Source organism: Eucalyptus grandis, chromosome 4, assembly GCF_016545825.1.
Source record: "Eucalyptus grandis isolate ANBG69807.140 chromosome 4, ASM1654582v1, whole genome shotgun sequence".
In the NCBI taxonomy this organism is placed as follows: Eukaryota; Viridiplantae; Streptophyta; class Magnoliopsida; order Myrtales; family Myrtaceae; genus Eucalyptus; species Eucalyptus grandis.
Window position 1 is genome coordinate 12,074,175 of NC_052615.1, and position 12,565 is coordinate 12,086,739.

The following is a 12,565-nucleotide window of genomic DNA, read 5'->3' on the forward strand; positions in this document are numbered from 1 at the left end:
AAAAAAAAAAAAAAACGAAAAAGGGGTTAGAAAAAATCTAGTCATTCTCTCACTTGATCTTACAAGCATGTTTGATGAAATAATCTTTGTATGAAATGAGAAAAAAAAAAAACAAATAAAGTGTGTCAAGCTTAACGGCTCAAGGAAAGAAAAAGGTTTTTGGCCTTTTTTTCACTGGCTCAAGGGATCTATTATAAAAATGATTGGTATCACTCAAAATCCTAAACTACCGTCTACTTCACTCTAAAGTATGTCCAATACAATATCAATATCCCAAAAATTTTCACACCCTTTATGCTTGGGGTTTGGTGACATGGAAAAGATGTTTTGGATATTAATATTGCAGTGGCCAAATCATTTTGTGCCATCAAATATTCTTAATTATAATTCTTTTCTATTGCTAGAATTCTTAAATTATATCTACTATGATATTAATGCCATAACTTTTTGCATTTTCCACATGTTTGGGGTATGGGCCATACAAAAAAAAAAATTGTGAGGCATTGGTGATAAAGTGGCTGAAGTTTTGAAGTATTTTGAAGTAGATAGATGGTACTCTAGCCATAATGGTATAAAATTAGAGGTTTTGGCTGCAAAAAAAAAGGGTTCGAGATATTTTTGTGTGACAGCAAGGCACGACTTAAAAGATTTTTCGTGATATTTCCCGGTCAAAGTTACGAATGATTAGAAACACTGACGACAAATATGCAAATCTCTAAAAATAAAAAAATAGAGGGGCATTTTGGCATCCCTGATCACATCACAACCCTCCATCCACGCAAGTCGTGCGGTGTATAGCTGCAAACCCATTAAAAAAAAAAAGGTAACTGGGGGAGACGCACGCGCCAGGCGGCAGCGCGTGGGGAGGCGGAGCCGGGGGGCAAACAGCCCGGACGTCGCGACGCGCGGCCCGGCCCGGCCCGCGAACTCGATATCTCGGACAACTCGGGCTCTCTCTCTCTCTCTATGTATATCTGTCTGTCTGTCTCTGCTGTGCTGACCGCAGTTACGTCGCATCCTCTCGACGCTCCGTTCGGGGCGCCAGCAGGGAGAGAGAAAGAGAGAGGATAAAATTAGAGAAATGAGAATAAAGAATGGAACTTTTATTATTAGTTATCATTAAATTGCAGAGGGTTCATTAATCGAAAGCAATCGGTTGATTCAAAGGAAATGGTTGGTGGTCTTTTTGCGGTACCAAAAGCAAAAGCAAAAGCTGAGGAAGCCCCCACAGAGCCAGCCATACGGATTAGCACGTTGGACCGCTCAAATCGATTATCACTCGGATCGAATCAGACCAACGGGTTTGATCTTGTTCTCGGAGGAATCGGTTTGGTTTCTGATTTCAGAAAAATAGCATCAGTAGTTGTCGGTCCAATTTTCGGTTCCAAAAAAAAACCGAATCGGACTTGACCGACTTTTTTTTTATAAATATTTTTACATTTCTTTAAAATAGCAATAAACCATTAAAATAATAACAACTCTAGTATCTTTGAGTTTTTTTTTATTTTTTTAAGTAATTGGTTCCATAGGATCGGAGTAAACTAGACTAAATCGATTGGTCCAATTTGGTTCCTAGTCCTAGGATTGTCCAATAGAGTCCCTAGTCCCAAAAATTGGGAATTGGTCCTTTTGATCCAATTCCTAGTTTGTAGGTGGAATCATGCTAGATTGAAAATCAATCATCTCTAACCAATTGCCCACCTCCCCACCCATTTAGATTGAATATTAGTATGGTAATTAGTGTTGCAATTTGCATTCCCTCCTTGGGTGCTCATGGTCCCTTCTTCTTACCCTAGCATCCGATGATTTCCAATACCTTTTCTTTTCTTTTCTTTTTGTCCTTTTGCATTCGGCTAATCCTTATCGGATGTTGTGGATCCACTTGTTGTCACATGCCCGAAGATTATTGAAATGCGCATATTGATATCACGACATTCTTGTTGTTTGTTTTGGCAATCCTATAAGGAGCCTTGCAAGTCCTTTGACATAGGGGTGGGTCATATTTCCAAGAGGTTGCCCACCCTGATAGTACTTCCACCTAAGCATGCTTAAATATTGTAGTTCCAATTCTAAACTTGCTGTCATGTCAAAGCGCATTTCGTGAGTTAATTTCAATTTTACACACACACACATCCCTTAAACACCTTTCTGCATCGTAGAAGCTTGCCAAGAACTGCTTCTTATCCAGTCCCTTTGACTCCAGTGAGCACTCTATCACCGCTATAGGTATTCTCAAGTATGGCTCTTGCCTAAGTGGAGCTTAATCCAAACCCTCTAGTCATTATAAATATTATCAGGTGTATCTTCTACCTAAGTCGAGACTTTAAACTAGAGAACTAGACACTTTCCACATATATGCTCGCATGGCTAAAATAATTGATATTGAGAAATGCAGTATTCACCATACTTCGTCGAGACTCAAAACCAGTCTATGTCAAAGTTGCAATTTTTTTGCAAAAAAATTAATATTTGACTTTAAATTTTTAGAGAGGCGTGACCTCATAGAAAAAGGCAAGCATCCGAATTAACATGCTTGGTGGTTTGATCCATCACTTCTATTCTATTATATCAAATGTGGCACTTGTCTACCGGCTTGCTATTGCGGAATTCTTTGTATCTTAGAGCGCCGTTCCATTCTATGTCTAGTAGGAGAAAAATATCTGAAGAATAGGAGGTAATGCTTTGACCAATAGAGGAGAGGCTTAGATGCCTTCTTCCCCCACTAAACAATGGTCTCGTCAGCAAGCACATCAATCCAAATCCGCCACTAAGACAACAAACTACACGTCACATCAACCCATACAAAATATCAAGGATTCAACATGTTGCCATCATAAACATTTATGTATTTTTCTTTCCCTTTTCCATGAAATGGAATGGTGGGCTGTCATTTACTTTTCTTGCAAATTGATCATCCATTAAAAATTATATGCATAGCTTCATTATATCGCGAATTTACTGCTGCATTTTCTATGATCTTACTTTAATTTATGGAAAATTAAGCCATACATCACCAGTGTATTTATTGATGCTTCATAATCGAAAGACTTTTTGGAAGACTCAAGTTGTGAAATAGTCAAAAGTAGGAAGTTATTCTCTACTGATTCAAAGACCAACCACTTTATGAAAAAAGATAATTCAAATTTATTTACCAAAAGCATGGGGAGCTCGTGGGGCACATCGGTTCTAGTGTATACGCAGCAAAAGAGTCAAGATCTTGAGAGTGTCAAGGTCCCATCACGTGATGGTAGGGAGATCGAACTCTAGCTCTTTCACGAGATGAACAAAAGCTAATGCCCCACTATGTGAATTTTGTTTTCTTTTAGAAGTAAAATCCTAGTGTCCTGTAGCTTTTTGAGAAAATACCAAAAAAACGTATGTCACACTCTCGATAGATCCATGCGACTGTTAGGAACCGCGGAGGGGTGGCTGCTAACTGGCGACGTAATAGGAGAGAGAAGTTTGGGTTAAGGTTTGCCGGTCGTTTTGCAGGGCAACAACGGTAGCTTGGGAAGGAAAAAAATGATGATTCGCGTACATGTGCGGGGCCATCCGGCGGCGAGTCGAAGAGACGAAACTCAAAATGTAAATTGCAAGTTTCGAGCGCCGAGATAATATTCAATCTGTATGTAGCCGCAAACCCAAAAAGGTGACTTTTTCTGCTACTATTCCTGTATCCCATCTCAGGACTGTTGATGGAGGAGTGGCTTTGAAGCTAGGCCTCCTCCTCTAATCAAATCTATTTCTTCAGAGGATAATGCCGACAATTAAAGCAACTTGAAGCTTTGCAGGAACATCAATTAGGACCAAAAAACTTTTGATTGATGTTACGTGTTAGCATTGATGCGATATTGTTAAGCATAATTTATCGTGTTTGTTCTTTAATTTGGATTTAATTTATGCTAGGCTGACACGAGAATCGTGTTGATTTTTTTCAGCCGAAGTTTTGCTCGACATCTTTTCTTTCCTCTTTATCTAGAGGTGGCAAATGGGTTTCGATTTATCACAGCCCACCAATTCACGAAACGGGCTACGCTAGCTAATCCATTTTGTGCCATGGGCCGGTCCACCTTGCTTTGTGCCCCTGCTCATTGAAAAACCAAAAATTTGGGAAAATTTCTTTTCAAAATTGATTGGAAAAGCCCTTCTCTCTCATATGTTTACCCGATGAACGATACGAGTATTACAATTCGGGAAGAATTTCCGATACTGAATGGGTTTTAGAAGAGATGTTTCCTACCTCATGTGAAGAGACATTCCGAATTCCAGCGTGCCGGCGGAATTGCAGCTGCCTATAGGTAGACTGAGTAGTTATGATTCCCCATGGGTATAGGATCCTTATGGTAACACCTAGTCTAGTTATCTCCCCACTCTTTTACCGATATAGGGAGAAGAACTTCTCCATTATGACTGGCAGACGGGCATCCTAGTTCTAACGATCCCACTGCTAAGGTTTGATTGCCATCCTTGGTCGACCTTAGGTAAAGCCATGACCCATGAGCAGGTGATCGTGGATTGAGGTTCGAAAAGAAATCCCGATTGATTCGAAATGGTCATCGAAAAGTCAGGTTAGAGAGAAATGGAACATACAATTAAAGTTTGGAGGGTTTTAAACGAACTTTCCGAATAATATTTCCAGCCCTTAAAACTCCACATCAATTAATATGGTCGGTTTTCGATGGGTCTGTGAAATTCACGTCTTCGAACAAATCTATATTTTGTTCAAGTGATTTTATGCTAATAATTTTTTTTTAATAATTTGCATATTTTAATATCGAAATGAGGTAAATGAGAAATTTTCAAAAAGAGATTGAAATGCCAAACCTAAGCCCAAATTAGCCCGCACCAGACCAAAATTACATCAGCCCAAGGCCACCATTCAGGGTGGACCGAATGCCTCTTTCATTTGCAATTTCCTTTGTGACAGTTTTAGTGATCACTCAGATCTCTGGACTACTCTTCGTGTTGAAATCTTAAATTTAGGTCAAGAAAGTTTTCAAAGCTAACACCAATCCGATGAATAAAATCAAAAGAAGTCCAACAAAAAAATGCTTTTTTTGGTGTGAGAGATGCATATTCTTTCATTTAATTATCTCTGACTTCCCTTTAAGACTAGACTTTCCCTTTGTAAAAGGTTGGAACTATGAACATTATGATGGATCCGATCTATTATAAACCGGATCCAGACAAGTATATTTCTTTTAACAAAATAGTGTTGATAAACAAAAGTTTTGTGCGACAACCTTAGGTTTTTACAACCATACTAGTTCAAAATGAACTTTTACCACTCATTACCAAATAATAAATGAATATGTAGCTTTAGTAGCAGTCCAGATAGTTATTAAAATTGTTCTTTCTAAAGTTAGATTAAAAAATCCTTGATTGCCAGATTTAACTTCAACTTTTCCCAAGCCAGATTGAAATCTTCGACATCTTTTTCCCCCTTCACTTATTTAATGAATTGAAGATTAATAGTGCCTTCAGTGTAGTCTTCTGGCTCATCTGCTCAAATTTAACGGATACAATCTAAATGAACAGGTCTAGTAATATCATTTGAACGTTTATAAACAAGCTACTCCGGCAGAAACATAAATACACACAGAATCAACTACTTGATTAGGCTCTCAAGACATCTGTTTCACAATGTCGAAAGCCCGAAGTCAACTCAAACTTCTGCTCCAATTACGTTTGTTCAGAAATGACATAGGGTTGAGTTTGATCTCCCCCGCAGTCAGTCTGCGGTCATTATTCAAACGGATGGTGATACCGCCATGCTTTTCCCCAGCTGACGATTTAATTTGGTCTTTCATGATTGGATTGGAATTTTTAAAGAAAATCTCTGCTGAGAAGGGATTGTGCTAGTACTGATTTATTCCCGATGCTCATATGTTCATGAAGCTTATAGGTTGGTGATACAGGTATCCGCCCCAAAAGCCAAGGGCCCTGAAACTTTGCTCAAATTGAGGATGACTGTTTAAGCCCGTGCTCGCTTTATAGAGTCGTGTCCTGCATTTGCAAAACGTAGTCTCAGAAGATCTTAATGATTAAAAGTTGACAACAGAGATAGCATGATGCGAGCATGTCATGCTGCGACCGTGTTTTCTTATTGGCATTTTGTCAAGAAGTTGTAAGTTAACTTTGCCAACCATTTGTTTATCAGCAAAAAAGTACACAATTGAAATCTTTCCTTTCGCATCGTTGCATGTATTCAAGAAGAGGGCAGAGATTTCTATCCAATAATTTATTATGATTAGCCATCTAGAACTAAGCGAAGATGATTTTACCCTCATATAAGTTACAGATTCGATGGACAAAGAGTAGATAAGAATACTGTCGAACTTGAGGGGTGTCCATACCGGTGAGATAAAAGTGGTGTGTGAAACATCAGGATATCCTTCGACAGAGGGCAATTCTGAGTTCCGATAACAGTTAAATTCTCCTTCTGTTGTTGATGTGAGCTTTCTTCGCTGCAGGTCCAGAGCGCGAATGCTCACCACTTGATTCAATCTAAAACACGCATTGGGAGGAATAATCAGAATCAAATGTTGTTTTAAACCAAGCCTGCAAGACCTAGTTTTTCACCTTATTGAGCTTGTCTCTGACCAATCGCACTGTCTAATTCATCGAATGGGATTGAAAATAATCCTGACATCCATCGAAATAGAAGAAAATTGTGAGTTAGCCCCAGGACAAAATGACAATCTGAGACTTTCGCATATGGATGCTGGATCAAGCTTATATGCACTGAACATATAACGCAAGATGAAGGCAAATGTCTAATTTCTCCCGAAGAAAATGGTAAGGAATGATAAGAATTGCCCTCCCATTTAACTTGTTCTAACATAAAGGAACAGAGGAAATTTTGCATCAAATATGTGGATATTAGAAAATATACTTGTAGAACATAATTGAAAAGAACAACACCAATGTTAATTAGGTTGAGCACATGCAGTCTACTGGGTATAATAGTGACTTCTTGGTCAAAATATGCTACTGTCTTCTAAATACATGTGCATATCTGACAACTGACATCACATAGTGCTAGCACACAAGCAATATGTGGTACTTTAAATCAGAAAAGAAATGTCTCCAATTATGCATGAAGCAAAACGTGTCTCAAGATAACCCAGTTTAAGCTAGTATGACCAAAAATATGAACAGAGCAAGTTCGGTGATCATCTTAATTGTTGTATAATAGGTAAAACTCCAAGTAGTTCCTTATGTCAATTTAAACCTCTATTCCATCAATTGCAGAAAGCAGAACTAAATTGGAGGGACCATATTGATATTTAGCAGTGTGATAAAGTGACATACCAGCTCCGAGGAAACCCTTGTATATGGAGAACTGTCAGCATGAGGAATGAGCGGTGATGCACTGCACCACAAAGAAAGTACGGTTGACTGCTATTAATGCATGCTGAAAGCATTAGAAGAACAGCATTTCAAGGCTTTGTTAACATACCGCTTGATTGAAGATCTGTTGGCCAACAGCACTATTCTGCAAGGAAGTTGCATTAGCTGAAGAACTTACCTGACCGACACTGCTAGAGGTGGCAGTACCCTTGAATCTTCCAGCAATATGAGCAGACACGATATGTATTTATCATATGAAAACTTGTGCCTAGATCAAAATCAGGGTTGTGCTCTCAACTGTAAAAGCTTACAGTTCAACCGAGTAAGAACTTCCTTTCTCCTAGCTTCTAATTTTTCTCTTGTATCAGAGAGACTCTCAAAGTGGGAAGCATATGAAACTTGTAGTCTATTCCCATAGAAGGCATACTCATCCAACTTTTTTAAGTGGAACAAGGATGTAAAATTAAGGATGCAAGAGCCATTCTATATCCTGAATAAATAAACTTCATGACAAATATGAAGACAACTGGAATTCTGCACTTGAAGAAGCAAATCCACTCACGTAGCATTGCAGTCGAGACAGAACTTGATCCAATAAACATCAGTGTATGGCTCACAGTCTTCTTCATCCATTGGTTTACATCTGAAGAAGCAACCAAAGATCAAACCTAGAGAATTTTGCTGTGAAAATGAATAAAAACTCAAATTTAGAGAGTACCAACTGTTTATGATCATCATTCATAAATCTTTACTAAAAAATCCGAGGACACAGGGGAAAAGATACTAACTCTTCAACATCACCATAAGTGGCAAAGAGTTTCAACAGCTCATCTCCACATCCTAATGCAGGTACATTCCTCACGATAAGGTACCTGTCAAGAAACATGAAGGAAACAAATAAGAACCAAATCAAACCCACCCCTAACAAAAAGCAAACGACCTATGTCGGAAGAATCAACTGACAAGCATCTAACTTATCTATTGCAACAGGCTATCAAATGAAGAACCATAACAAAAAGATTTTAGGTTCAACACAGACCTCGATTCATCACAGACTGTGTACACATGAATTGCGGGAAGCTCATCTTTGTACCGAGGCATGCCCTGCTACTTCCTTGGAAATCAGAAGCCGAGCAATCTTTCGCCAGCAACGTGTGTGAGCCGCTGGATCCCGATGATCAGTGCCGTCAGAGTAAGTCGTCGGTGGTGATCGGATCTTCCATCGAATGAAGTAGCTATTATTTTTGCCTTATATGCCAATCTATGATGCATTCAAATTCCAAGATGACTACAGAAGTTGCATCCAATCTGCTCCTAAGACATTTTGATAACAAGCGGCATACAGCCAAATCAGTCAGAGATCTCCGCTCACAAGGATGCATCAGTTTAGACGGTTTAGCTATAAGTTTTAAAGTTGAAAAAGGAGCCTAAAAAGAGTGCTCAAGGCATGAAATCAAAAGACGAAAGCAGCAAAGGTGAAGATCATATCATCAATAGTCTTGCAAAAGACATGTTTCGGTACACTCTAGTTTGCATTCAAGACATTGAAGAGTGCAACAAACAAGGATTGAACACGCAATTTTCTGGTCACAACAAACTTATGGTTGGGCATATGTACATCTGCTGTTCCCTAAGACAACACCCAACACATATTTCACTCAAATTGCGGGAAGTTGGGCAACAAAACAACTCAGGCCCTAAAACTGGAAAGAACAGAAACCCATTTGATTGATCAGTTCACTTAGCGCGACATGGCTCCCTCACAAGGGCGTGTGTAGTGTGTGTTCGGGAATGGAGAAATTTGACCACAATAACCTTCTTGTTCCTCTCTACTTACACCCCCTCCAAGGCTGCAATTTCTCCATTCCACATGATCCTTCCAAGGTTCAACCAAACATCCAAGTCTTGCCCAATTTCAAAACTTTCGCCCAACTTACAGAGGCAACACAGATATAAAATGGGAAACAAAGAGGCCCCAATACCTTCATGTCTCTTGAAACAGACCAACGAACAACCGCGCCCACAGCAAACAGTAAAGAACAAGAAAACAGTTCAAGGGCCAGAACGCGACAGGGCTTCTCGAAACCGCAACCGAAATCGAGGGCAGAGGCGTTTCCACTTATTGACTTTCTAAAGCCCCTTCTTTACTTTGGGTTTTTTTTTTTTATTATTATTATTTTATGATGCTGAACGTTCTTATGCTTCTATTTGGATTAAGAGAAATATATAAATTGAGTGAAACTAAAAAATAAAAATAAAAAGTTCTAGTCAATAATGAAAGTAATTTTTCTTTTGACCAAAAAAATAAATAAATGTAGAGGGACTGTTTGGGCCCTTGAGTTGGGTTGTTGGCCAATTTTGGACTGAGTCCACAAAGTATTCATTTACGTGCCGAACTAGAGATGGTGGACTCATTTGATTCGATCAAATCCAAAAGAACCTCTGGCTTTAACTGGTTAGGATCGCTATGCATGCAAACTACAATTATATCAACAAAATATTGGATGCCCCTCATGCTCCAGCACGGCAAATAAGAAGGTGTTGAGAAGGTGACACGTGTCCTCTCATGGGACCTACAAGCTAAGCCAAAATTTTGATAATTTTGGTGCATACTATAACTGTGAAAGTAAGGTTTCTCCTTCTGCAGAGACTGTACACCCCTCTTTCTCTCTCTTCACGTCTCTCTCTACCCTCCCTCTTTTCAACCAGCAAATCATTGTGCCCGATCAATTAACCACTACGCTGCCATTCTAGCTTTGGATTCGGCCTTGACTTGTCCATCCCTCGCTCTTTATCTCTTTTCGCGTCTCTCTCTCTCTCTCGGGCCGATGAACCTGCGTGTCCAACCAACGAACCACCGTGCTGCCCATCCGGCTCCGGATCCGGCCCCAACTTGTTCGTCCCTCGCTCTTTCTCTCTCTTCGAGTCTCTCTTTCCCCTTCCTCTCTCCGATAGGTGAACCACCATGCGATTGTCGAACCATCGCATCGGCCCTCTTGCTCTAGATCCAACCCCGGCTCATTCTGTATGTTGGAATGTTCACGCCCAACCCCTTCTTTCTCACCAGTTTGTCAATCTCTAGGTTTGCCAGCATCACGATCTTGTTAGGGCTCAGCCCAACCTCCTTCCTCAAGTCCCAAGTCCTTCTCTCCAATGTCAATGTCATTTCTCGCTTTCACTTTTTTCCCTCCTCCTAATTTGCTGTGTGGATTCAAGTGTGCAGTGTTCTGTGCTTTGGGGCCTTCTTCTCTCTTTCCTTTCTCAAACGGCGTGACGGAAGGGGGTTCAGTTCTTTTTGTTCTTTTCTTGGATACTTCTTGTATTTTCTTTACTTTATACTGCTCAGAATTCTCCTCACTCTCTATCAAAAGAACGTAATGCAATTTGCTAAAAAAAAGCAATTGCAAGTGTTGGATTTTTTAATCATTTCCTGATTATGGAGAAAGATTTTTAGGATAAACCCATAATTTTGTAATTGTGAAATTTGACCGCATTATTTTGGTCGGGGGATGGGTTGAGGTGAAACTATCTCCCTTGTCAATAGATCAAACAAGATCCGAGATTTGGACACTAAGAAAATATTAGGGAAATGGGGCTTTAAGAGTATAAACACGATTTTATCGCTTATTGACTCCTAGGTGGGTTTTAAGAGTATAGACATGAGTTGTCCTCTACCAATATTGAAGGTTCATTCTTTTTGTACAAAGTTGTTGTAAACTTTACAGTTAAAATCAATAGGCTAGTTTAGCTGGTTGGACAAGAAATTAATTCATAATCGAGTCTGGTTTTGTCTACTTAACCATTCCTAACTAATACCGGATCAAACCAAAATGGACGATTGGAATGGGATGACTAAAGGCTAAGTCGTTACATTTTATTTAAAACATGTGGTGGGTATATAGATTATTGAAGTGATTTAGATCTAGCTATTTCCTATTCATAGGAGTTTTTGGCCTGTTTGTGAGATCCAGATTAAAGCTAATCTTTCCACATAAAAATTCTAACCCTTTCTTTGGCTGGTATAAGACTTCTATGTAATTATCCATTCATTTACTTGCATGTTACAACACTTGGGAACATGCATTTGAGTTTGGTAGGGCCCTAGAATATCTTGGTCCAAATGCATGTTCTTTTATTGGTATGCAATTATACTGTAGATGGTGACACCAGTTTTTATTAGCCCATACTGTCTTGTTTGTTTCTACAGATGATGATATTTGTTTCAATTAGCTTAGTTATAGGTTTGATTCCTTGCTAGTTCACTTAAGTGTAAAAAGTGATGTGACTTCTTATGTTCCTAAGGATGTGACACCAGTTTTTATTAGCCCATACTGTCTTGTTTGTTTCTACAGATGATGATATTTGTTTCAATTAGCTTAGTTATAGGTTTGATTCCTTGCTGGTTCACTTAAGTGTAAAAAGTGATGTGACTTCTTATGTTCCTAAGGAAATTGATCTACAATGCGCTCCTGGTCGATTTGAGTCTATAGAAAAGTATATAAGAGTATTTGAGTCTTTGTTTTTTTAGGAAAGGATAAGTGTTCCAGAAGTCCTAAAACTTATCATGAAAATGCATTTCAATCCTAAAACTTGCAAAAAGTGCAAATAAGTCCTAAAACTTGTCAAAATAGTTCAATTGAGTCCTAAAGCTAACAAACACCGTCAACATTTTCTGTTAAAAATGCTGACGTGGTATTTTAAATTATTTTTTATTTTCAAGCTGGCTTTTTAAATTATTTTTTTATTCAATTTTTTTTAAAATATATATATTTAAAAACTAAAATTCATTTTTTAAAAAACTATTAAAAAAAGAAAAAGAAAAGGGCAGAGGAGGCGGCCGTTGCCGGCCACCGCCCGACCAAGGCGAGGCCTCGCCAGCCCTAGGAGAGGGCCAGCGACCCTCGCCTAGTGCGGGCGAGCCCTCGCGACCCTTGCTTGGCACAGGCAAGCCCTCGCGACCCTTGCTTGGCGCGGGCGAGGGCGCCCAAATCTAGGCACGCCGACCCTCGCTTGGGGGCCGGCGACCGTTGCTAGCCCCAGGTGAGGCCTCGGTGGCCGTCGCCAGGGCAGGTGAGGCTCACCTAGATCTAGTCGGACACGAGAGATGCGGAAGTCGCTTGGTCGTGGGCGGAGGTCGCCGACGAGGGGACTCGGAATAGCGGTGACTGGCTCGAATCTGCTAGCGTCGAGCACACAGAAGCACGGGAGCGGG

The 12,565-nt window shown here is 39.7% G+C and overlaps 2 long non-coding RNA genes across 2 annotated transcripts; one reads left to right on the forward strand and one right to left on the reverse strand.

The window, feature by feature from the left end:
• Positions 1–5,558: 5,558 nt before the first annotated feature.
• On the reverse strand, positions 5,559–9,450 carry LOC104441005. Its single transcript, XR_001986435.2, has 8 exons — positions 9,336–9,450; positions 8,393–8,667; positions 8,142–8,225; positions 7,463–8,034; positions 7,315–7,375; positions 6,583–6,645; positions 6,357–6,507; positions 5,559–6,006 (listed from the first exon to the last, which is right to left on the reverse strand). It is a non-coding gene; the product is annotated as an uncharacterized LOC104441005 (long non-coding RNA).
• LOC120292844 lies at positions 6,077–7,343 on the forward strand. Its single transcript, XR_005550454.1, has 3 exons — positions 6,077–6,127; positions 6,474–6,798; positions 7,255–7,343. It is a non-coding gene; the product is annotated as an uncharacterized LOC120292844 (long non-coding RNA).
• Positions 9,451–12,565: the final 3,115 nt, after the last annotated feature.